Genomic DNA, 10,430 nt, shown 5'->3' with positions numbered 1-10,430 from the left:
AAGTGCTAATACAGTGCCGTTACAGTCATTCCCCGGCTGTGATAACGGTGCAGAAACCCAGAGAGCGCAGATGCAGAAAACCCTGGAAGACCCGGAAACGTTAACCAATCAGGGCAGACCAGGCTTTTTCAGGATGGGGAGGCTTGTACCGTGATAACTGAATTAAAAATAAACCAAATTGAAAATTACACAACCAGACATGTCCCAGCAGGAATGTGACCCCAAATTTGGGAAAAATTGACAACTTCTGTAGCCAAAATTACAGCTTTCCCTTTTTTGCATTAGCACGCAGGTAGATGTAAGTAGCAGCGGATTGTAATGGAATTGTAGCAGCACTTTGTACCGTCAACAGTCTCCAATGGACCTTTTTCACGGCAGACATTTTGAGTTGTCATAGTAGGAAAAGCACAGCTGAGATTGATAACCTTAACGATGGCTCAGTTCCATCATGTGTCCCAGTAAGCTATTTCAGTGAGTCAGCATGCACAACACCGGGGGCCTGTTTCACAAAACCAAGATAAGGGATTAAGCCGGGATTTCCTGGTTATCCTGGATGAATTTAGCCTTGACTCGGTTTCACGAAAGCAGAGGCACATAAATCACCATGGAGATTTATTCTGTGCAGCTAGCCTGGTCCTGACCAGGCTAACAGCCAGGCTAACAGCTAGCCTGGTCCTGACCAGGCTAACAGCCAGGATTTATTTAATCCTGGAACCTTTTCTGTTCACTCAGCAGTGGTTTTACCCTTTTGTTATCCGCCTGGATTAAAATACAACAGGTGCATATTGCTGTTCATTTAAGTACTGTTATTATTTAAAGTTGTGACCATTATTTTTTTTTTATAATTATACATTTTTCATTGTTACTGTTATATTGCTGTATGAAGACTGCTGTTCACATTGTTGTAAGAAGTTTGATGAATATATTATGGCAGTTGTTGAGATAATTAGAAAAGGCTGAAAAAATTTCAAATGAGTTTTAAATGAAGTCTGTTACTAAGGGCAATACATACAATGCTGTACATTTCTATAGTTCCCCAATGCACCTTAAATTATTTTAGTTTATAATAAAGGATCATGTTTGTTCTGCTTCCATGTACATTGTATTTGGCATTCTTAGCACACAATTTGTGTTGTCCAGTAAACTGGGACTATAATTTGGGAGGATTGTACAATTTTAAGAACATATCCTAACTGTACAATCCTCCCAAATTATAGACTTAGTTCACTGGACCAGTAACTATCTAGTGATGTAGGCTACTGTACATTCATGGAACAACAGGGAGAGGACACCTTAATGGTTTTTGACCTTATATTTTTCCTGGGGGGAAATAACTGATGAATATACTCTGTTCCATTCATGTTTATAGTGTGCATGGAATTTATCACTTTATTATCTTTATAGTTTCTAGATTTTACAGTGCAATTTCTTCAGTGTCTTTATTTTCTATGTCCCTATATACCAGGGAGCAAGGCATATAATATGTAGAGAAGGAAACTCGTCCTCTATAAAAAATAAAAAAAACGCGAGAAAAAGCGTGACAGATAATAGCGGACCGACTAAATGATAGTCTAAAAATATACATTTATGACTATAACTGCTCTTAAATGAAACCATTCAATGTGTCACTTGTCATTTGCAAAAACAAACACCTGTACACTTTGCATTAAAAGCGAGTAGTGGAAGTTAATATGACTCAGGAAATTAATATTTTAGCCCATGAGAGAGAGGGAGGAACAGAGTGAAAGAGATATTTACGCTTCATATTCTAGCGCTATAGAAAATGGATCTTCATGGTATATTTCCTGAGTTATCTTCTGCTTACTTTTAAGGCAAAGAGTACAATTGTTAATTTGTGCAAATGATTATTAGCCTAATCATTGAATGGTAGGATTATGAGGGTTTCCATTCAGAGCAGAGGTCAGTTAATGTAGATATTTAGGCTGCTTACGCATTCAGTCGGTCCGTGATCGTCTGCTACGCTTTCTCTCGCTGTTTCGTTACAGCGGCCGTGTTATTTTCTTTTTATTCAAATAATGTGTTTCACGTCATCATACTTCCACAAGAAGCTGCTGCTCACTCTGTATAAAGTATGTACAATGCGTATTCTCCATTTTGGCATCAGTAAATCTGTGATCGACCTCGCGGTCTTTTGAGGAAATCCGTGGACGCGCATCTATCTGAATGAGTTCAGCCTGGCTCGACCTAGTCTCTCCTCCTCAGCCTGGCTCGACCTAGTCTCTCCTCCTCAGCCTGACTCGACCTAGTGTCTCCTCCTCAGCTCCTAGTCTCTCCTCCTCAGCCTGACTCGACCTAGTGTCTCCTCCTCAGCCTGGCTCGACCTAGTGTCTCCTCCTCAGCTCCTAGTCTCTCCTCCTCAACCTGGCTCGACCTAGTCTCTCCTCCTCAGCCTGGCTCGACCTAGTCTCTCCTCCTCAGCTCCTAGTCTCTCCTCCTCAGCCTGGCTCGACCTAGTCTCTCCTCCTCAGCCTGACTCGACCTAGTGTCTCCTCCTCAGCCTGGCTCGACCTAGTGTCTCCTCCTCAGCTCCTAGTCTCTCCTCCTCAACCTGGCTCGACCTAGTCTCTCCTCCTCAGCCTGGCTCGACCTAGTCTCTCCTCCTCAGCTCCTAGTCTCTCCTCCTCAGCCTGGCTCGACCTAGTCTCTCCTCCTCAGCCTGACTCGACCTAGTGTCTCCTCCTCAGCCTGGCTCGACCTAGTGTCTCCTCCTCAGCTCCTAGTCTCTCCTCCTCAACCTGGCTCGACCTAGTCTCTCCTCCTCAGCCTGGCTCGACCTAGTCTCTCCTCCTCAGCCTGGCTCGACCTAGTCTCTCCTCCTCAGCTCCTAGTCTCTCCTCCTCAGCCTGGCTCGACCTAGTCTCTCCTCCTCAGCTCCTAGTCTCTCCTCCTCAGCCTGGCTCGACCTAGTCTCTCCTCCTCAGCCTGACTCGACCTAGTCTCTCCTCCTCAGCTCCTAGTCTCTCCTCCTCAGCCTGGCTCGACCTAGTCTCTCCTCCTCAGCCTGACTCGACCTAGTCTCTCCTCCTCAGCTCCTAGTCTCTCCTCCTCAACCTGGCTCGACCTAGTCTCTCCTCCTCAGCCTGGCTCGACCTAGTCTCTCATCCTCAGCTCCTAGTCTCTCCTCCTCAGCCTGGCTCGACCTAGTCTCTCCTCCTCAGCTCCTAGTCTCTCCTCCTCAGCCTGGCTCGACCTAGTCTCTCCTCCTCAGCTCCTAGTCTCTCCTCCTCAGCCTGACTCGACCTAGTCTCTCCTCCTCAGCCTGGCTCGACCTAGTCTCTCCTCCTCAGCCTGGCTCGACCTAGTCTCTCCTCCTCAGCTCCTAGTCTCTCCTCCTCAGCCTGGCTCGACCTAGTCTCTCCTCCTCAGCCTGGCTCGACCTAGTCTCTCCTCCTCAGCCTGGCTCGGCCTAGTCTCTCCACCTCAGCCTGACTCGACCTAGTCTCTCCTCCTCAGCCTGACTCGACCTAGTCTCTCCTCCTCAGCCTGGCTCGACCTAGTCTCTCCTCCTCAGCCTGGCTCGACCTAGTCTCTCCTCCTCAGCCTGGCTCGACCTAGTCTCTCCTCCTCAGCCTGGCTCGACCTAGTCTCTCCTCCTCAGCCTGGCTTGGCCTTCTTGAAACACACCAAGCCAGGATGCACAGATTAGACTAGGTCAAGCCTCACTTTATCAGTTATCCTGGATTTATATATTCTGCTTTTGTGAAACAGGCCCCCGGACCTCTCCTAAGTGGAATGCAGCCATCATTCATGGTTTTAAATACACCTGTGCTTTTCCCACTATGACATGTCAACATGCCAAAGGTCTATACAGACACCAATTATTACCAGTTGTCACAAACCGGCTCAACGCATTTGACAAAGAGGGGAGACCAAACAGGTTAAAGTGCCAAATGAAATGTTTATTGTTAAAGAAACGAGATGAACTACTAACAAAGGAATCATGACGTGAGGAATCAACGGTATCAGTAGTGTAAGTGATGCGTGGGTGAGTGAAAGATGAAAAAATCTGTAACAAAGGAGATCAAACCAACCCAAACCAAAAGACGTGTGAGCCTAGGAGAGGGAGAAGACAGCAAGAGAACAATGAGACAGGACTTGTACAAGTAGTCTTGGTTGAGGCCTACCCAGGTGTCCACCAATTAACTAACGACCCCTCCCATACTGCCAGCTCAGCCAGGAAAGCCAGAGAAGCCAACCGCAGGCAGAAAAGGGAGGACACTAAACCTCTGTCTCCTATACTGTCTTTACTTTATAATTAACAGTACGCTCTAAGAGACGTTCTAGCATGTGACCTGAAATTGGGGTTTATAATAACATCAGTAGCTAAGGTTACATGTTTGGCAGACGTTAGCAGATAGCTACATGTAGCACCAGGGTGTAACGTAAACACTGCAGTAGCGCGCCTGCCTGGAGCAGACGACTAATATTCTATATATAGAAAACCGGTTCTGTATCAGATGACACACGAGACATGACACAGAGCCGAGGGTGGAAAAACCAGTTGAAACGGCAGCATTCGGAACAGTGGGGAATCTGAGGTTTTGGCTTACAGGGATTTCTTTTAAAGAACTCATTATTTGAAGCTTTGGCCACGTTTTAATATGAACATCCGACACAGTCACATTACGAATATAACCAAAAATACAGGAAGTCATAATAGGTCTCCTTTCAGACAGAGGGTGAACACAGGTGTGTTCAGACAGACAATATGACAAAAACAAATGAGTTTTCTGAACAGTAAAGCACGTAAACCCCAGTACAAACCCAGAATACAATGAAAATTATCTTTTATATGCCTCTTTTAAAGCATCACTTTGTCATCCTTAAAATTAACAACCTTCGATGTCTACAGGTTGAACCTGATTACATAAAAGCTCCGAGTGCCCTCTCATTGTGATTGCGTATTGTCAGATGCTGCCGATGAAAGCGCCGCGTTGTGCGTGGCATCACGGCGGCGGCAGCAGATGTTAAACTGCCAGAAGCGAGAGAGGTGAAATCACGGCTGATTGTTCGTTATGATAGCGGAAGCCTCTTTATTTACGCCGCGGACCTCTTTTGAATTAACTGCTGGTGTGTTAATGTGTGTAATTACGCGCAGCTTGACAGGGCATTTCTCATGTCTCAATAATGAGGTGCTTGTGTGTTAGAGATTGCATGAAATTGTCTTTGTGACTTTGAGATAAACATATTGTTCTGCGTGCCAGAAACCATTCACAGCTGTTAGATAAAAGGAGGAATTAAGACATAACATAACAACATAAAAATTATTTACTTTACAAAACCAGTGGTGCATTTGAGGGATCGGGACTTTTTTTGAAACCTGCCTAGGTGGGAGAGTTCAGATAAGATCCTCTGCCCGAGCCCGAACTTGAGCCGATATTTCCCGCCACTATTCTCGGGCCGAGCTGGGCCGGGCCCTTGATCAAGCATTTGTGTTTTTTTAATCATTACTTTACTAGTCTAATTGGGTGGGGAGAAAGAGATAGATAGATAGATAGATAGATAGATAGATAGATACACACACAGTTGAAACCAGATATTTACATACACTTCAGAAAAAAAAACACAAACTTTTATTTCTTTACTGTCATACATTAAATCAGAGTAAACGTTTTCTGTTTTAGATCAATACATATTAACATATTTTTTGCATTTGTTAAATGTCAGAATCGAGCGAGGGAGAATTTTTATGTATTTTTTTTATCACTTTCATCAAAGTCAGAAGTATACATACACTTCCTTAGTATTTGGTAGAATTTCCCGAAACTGTTTGACTTGGGCCAAACCTTTTGGGTATCCTTCCACAAGCTTCCTACAATAGTTTGTTGGAATTTTGGCCCACTCCTCTTGACAGAACTGGTGGAACTGGGTCAGGTTTGTAGGCCTTCTTGCTCGCACTCGCCTTTTCAGTGCCGCCCACAAATTTTCTGATCTGGACCTTGGAATTAAAATAGCCCCCCCACATCATCACATACACTTCACCATACCTAGAGATTGGCATGGGGTACTTTCCATAAAATCATGTCTTAATGCAAATCAAACCAGCTATTAGGCTAACTGAACTAAAACCATGCCAATCTCTAGGTATGGTGAAGGGTATGTGATGATGTGGGGCTATTTTAATTCCAAAGACCAAGGGAACTTTATCAGAATGCATAGTATCCTGGATCCATGAAATAACTGGCCTTTAAAAATAAACATCTGCCTGCCTCTATGGAAATTTAACATAGGGGTGTCTATACGTATGCCCCCTGTATTTTAAGGAAGAACATTTATTTATTTACGATACATTATTCATTCACAAAGATAATTTGTGTCCTTAAAGGTTTGATTTTTCCTAATATTTTTAATTAAGGCATTAAGATCAATTTCCAAAAGATTTTATTCCTCTTTTTAGTCAACTTTAGCATGGGTGTCCTCATTTTTTCACATGAATGTATATATGCCATAATCCTGCCATAATCAGCCTTCAATGTCCTCTTCTGTTATTTCTCCAAGCATACCCCTTCTAAACAGATTTATGTAGTTCAAACAACTCAGAATTGTAGTTGAGAACAATCGGGCTCGGGCTCATAATTCCAGTTAATGTGCCGGGCCGGGCCGGGCTCGGACCCAACATGCACGGGCTCGGTTAGGATCGGGCTTGATTTTTTTGGGGCCCGTTCTAAGCTTTACTAGGTGGTATTTCTACAGTATCAAAAATGAGGGAAAAGAAAGAATGTGTTGAGTTTAAAAAAGTGAAAAACAATGCTGATCTTTGATATAAACGTACTTTTATGTTTTGATGTAGTCACAATGCACTCTGCAGCTTATTGTGCGAATTAGATCAAGGCTGTTACTTGGCATACAGGAGGCGGTTCTTTTAGTCACATGGCAGGGAGAAACCTTTTGTTTATCCGTCTTGGAGCCAACCCCTGCTGGCGTGCAGAATAGAAACACATGGATTTGGAAATAGCGCCTTCTTTTGGGGGGGACGACAGACCAATGGAGAGAGTTTTCATTCAAGGAACCGCCCACAACTTCAAGGGAATATATTGGTGAAACTGAGAAATGTTTGGGACCGTAAAATGTGAATCCACAAGGGAGAAGCAACTTCTCAGTCCGCTGCGGCGTAAAACCTGTTTTTGTCATTTTCCGTTTCGTTATTAAATCTTTTTGTTAATCTCCACTGGCCTCTCTTTTCTCAAAATTCGAGAAAATGCAACAGATGTCAAGGAATGAGCTTTATTCACTTCACATATTCTCCACTTGACACTGAAAAAGATCAAAAAAAGACACACTTAAGTCTAAATGCCTCAGGGAACATCTATTCTTTACTTTAGAAGACTAAAATGTGTACTGCATTATGTAATGGCAGGTTTACTCAATATTTAGACCTCTGGCCTGCGTCTAAATTCGATGATGTATGTTTGCAGGCATTCAGCATTATGAAAGCAAATATCTGCATCCTTTTCAAACCAATATCTTCTTTTGTGTGACAGATGAATGAGGTGTGTGGATAGGGCTCTTCTTCCTTCAGCACAGTCTGTAATTGGATGGCATTGCAAGCTCCTTTTTGTGCACATTTTTCATGAAGTTCATTTTTGTCTTTTTTGAGTTAACGGTCATAAATATGATTTGTGAAGTCTTGCAATGAAAAGTAAAACTCCCTCCCTCTCTATTTACTATTTACTATTTAGTGTAGAATGCGTGTAAATTAATCCATTTAGTGTCAGAATAAACTCAATTTGGTCACATTTTATAAATTAATCCACTGATGATGATATGATGTCTGAAATCTCAATATAGTGCTCACTACATTTAGTGTCAGAATAAACGTGTAAATTAATCCACTAGTATATGATGCCCTCAACAATCCCACAACTCAATTTGGTCACATTTTATAGAGTTTACAGTTGTGCAACTTTACAGCTGATGATGATAAGTGATGATGGTTAAGTGTCTGAAATCTCAATATAGTGCTCACTACTGAGTGTCTATTGTATACATTCCTCGTTACTAACGGGACAAGTTATCCTGTTGCACTCTTGAGGTGTTTGATTTCACAATGCCATTGCTGCCATGATCAACTGTAACCATTCCCTCTATCTTTTTGATACAGATCTTTGGCCCAAATGGAAGTCAGATAGCATGTTGTCTCGCATTGCCAGACCTTCCTCCACAGCGCTGCGGAGGAGGGTCTGGCTAGTCCACACAGCATTCCTGGATAGGAGGAAAATGTGCTCTGGTTCATTGGCTTTTCTTTAAACCAATCACAATCGTCTTGGGGCGGTGCCATGTGCCGGACAGCGCAACGGTGCCTCTGCAAAATAGCCTCTGGAAGGAACTTGTTTTGGTGGAAAAGTAGTTTTAGTCGTGCAACAGAAAACTCAGATTGGACAGCTAGTCTAGCTAGCTGTCTGGATTTACCCTGCAGAGATCTGAGGAGAAGTTAACCATAGTCCTCACAAATCCACCGGAGGTTAGAATGCCAACACAAAGAAAGAGGAAGGGGAGCATGTTTGGTGTGTACTCAATCCACAATTATTTTTTTTATTTGACCCCGTTAGAGGATGTCTTTCAATGCGACCCAGGACACATTTACATACACACTGCAAAAAGAAGCTGGCCATGTGCAGCCCAGACCACCTCTGAATGTAGTCTGGATGTGTCTTCAATGTGTCTTGGGTGCATTAACAACTGTACTTAGAGCTGCCACTTGTGATCGGATCACCAAGGAATTTAGGGTTTTAGTTTTTCGACCTGGAACCTATTTTCCAATGCATTTGTGTCTATGTGACTGTCAGTATTGAGCAGGAACACTGTAACCGGTAGCTGCAAACTGCCACAGGCTCGGATAGTTTTTTCCAAGTGGCTGACTACATTATGGGAAGATTGCAGGTACAGTATTGGTCACATCCATCAAGTAAATTGTGAAATATTTCACTGGATAAATAAAACATTTATCCTGCTGGCACTAGATGAAAAGTCCGGGGCTCAGCTCTAAGGACCATGAATTGCAAAATTTCATTTACCAATATTCATCAAGATATTTTGGTCTGGGGCAAAGTGTTGGACTGACTGACCTGCATTGAAATTCCAGCACCCACTCTGCTAGCATAGCTAAAAAGAAATGCCACTGGCTGTTTGACAACCAAGGCGATACCAGCAGTAATGATCGAATAATCCCCCCGGTCAGCCTGTACTTTCACACCCACAACAGTTTGACAGCACCTAGCATGAGTTTGCACGACAGGAGAGCAAATATATGCAAATTAAAGAAGAAATGCTGCTGCTCGGACACGTCTTAGTAACGTCCTGTAGAAATATGCCATTTAACACAGAGATTTAAAAAGATATGTTTTAATAGTGCAGTGTAAGTATGAAAACACACTTGCAAAAAAAAAAAAAAAAAAAAAAAGGATAACAAGCCCTTTTTTAAGATCTTAGAACATCTTCATTCATGTCAGACAAAGACATTTCTCAGATATGAAAAACAAGACACAGATCCTGAGAAAGGAAACAAAAACAACAAAAAACATCCATGATTCCACAAGCACCTTTGATAAAAGATGAACAAAATATATACTTTTCTTTTGAGGTCTAACCACACTACATGGAAAACTAATCATCCTAAAAAAAAAAAGCTTGACTACTTGCAACTGTGATAGGAGGGCCTGATTGACAAATACACGGCAAGCGCAATGAACATGAAAGAGACAAGTTCATATCTGTCACCGAGAGTGCTGAAGCCTGTTAATTTACAGTCACAGGACAGTTCTACTTCCTACACCTACACATCCAGTCAACGCTGGGTGCAATCAACACTCCATAAAGATGTACGCACTTCCAACGTTAACAAGGAAGTGGAATAACGTTGACCTTTCACCTTCAACTGTAGTGTTTACATCGTGGATTACATGACAGGCACAAGAAAAGCTTTTACAGTGGCCGAGAGGGGCAAATCTGCAAAAACCACAAATGCAAAGTAAAAATAACACGGTAAGCAAGTGTGAGTGTCTCTCTTCTTGACTCCTGAAAGGTCTCTCCTGCTTCTCCCGATTCTATTAATGGGGCTTCACTAAATATCCCCTATACATAAACGTAATGCTCTATACTGAAGTCGATCCACTTTTTGCAGTGATCTCTCTGCTGATGAACTATAATCTCTTGTTGACCTCATATCGCCCTATAGCTGTCAAATAATGCCTGTTTTCGCATCCAGCCACAGTTTGTATTGGATTTATGATTTTTTTATTTTGCATTTCGTTTCTAAGTGATTGGGATGTACTTTCCATGTTTATTTGTTATCTAGCCATGGACCTGGGTAGTCTAACTTTTGGGCCGCCCCCACGATTACAAGATTACAGAAATTGTTGGAAGTAGTTTTTTGCTTAAGAAAAAGGATCATATACTGTACAACAGACCAA

The sequence above is a fragment of the Perca flavescens genome, chromosome 11 (genome assembly GCF_004354835.1).
Source record: "Perca flavescens isolate YP-PL-M2 chromosome 11, PFLA_1.0, whole genome shotgun sequence".
NCBI classification, from domain to species: Eukaryota; Metazoa; Chordata; class Actinopteri; order Perciformes; family Percidae; genus Perca; species Perca flavescens.
This window is presented reverse-complemented; position numbering follows the sequence as displayed.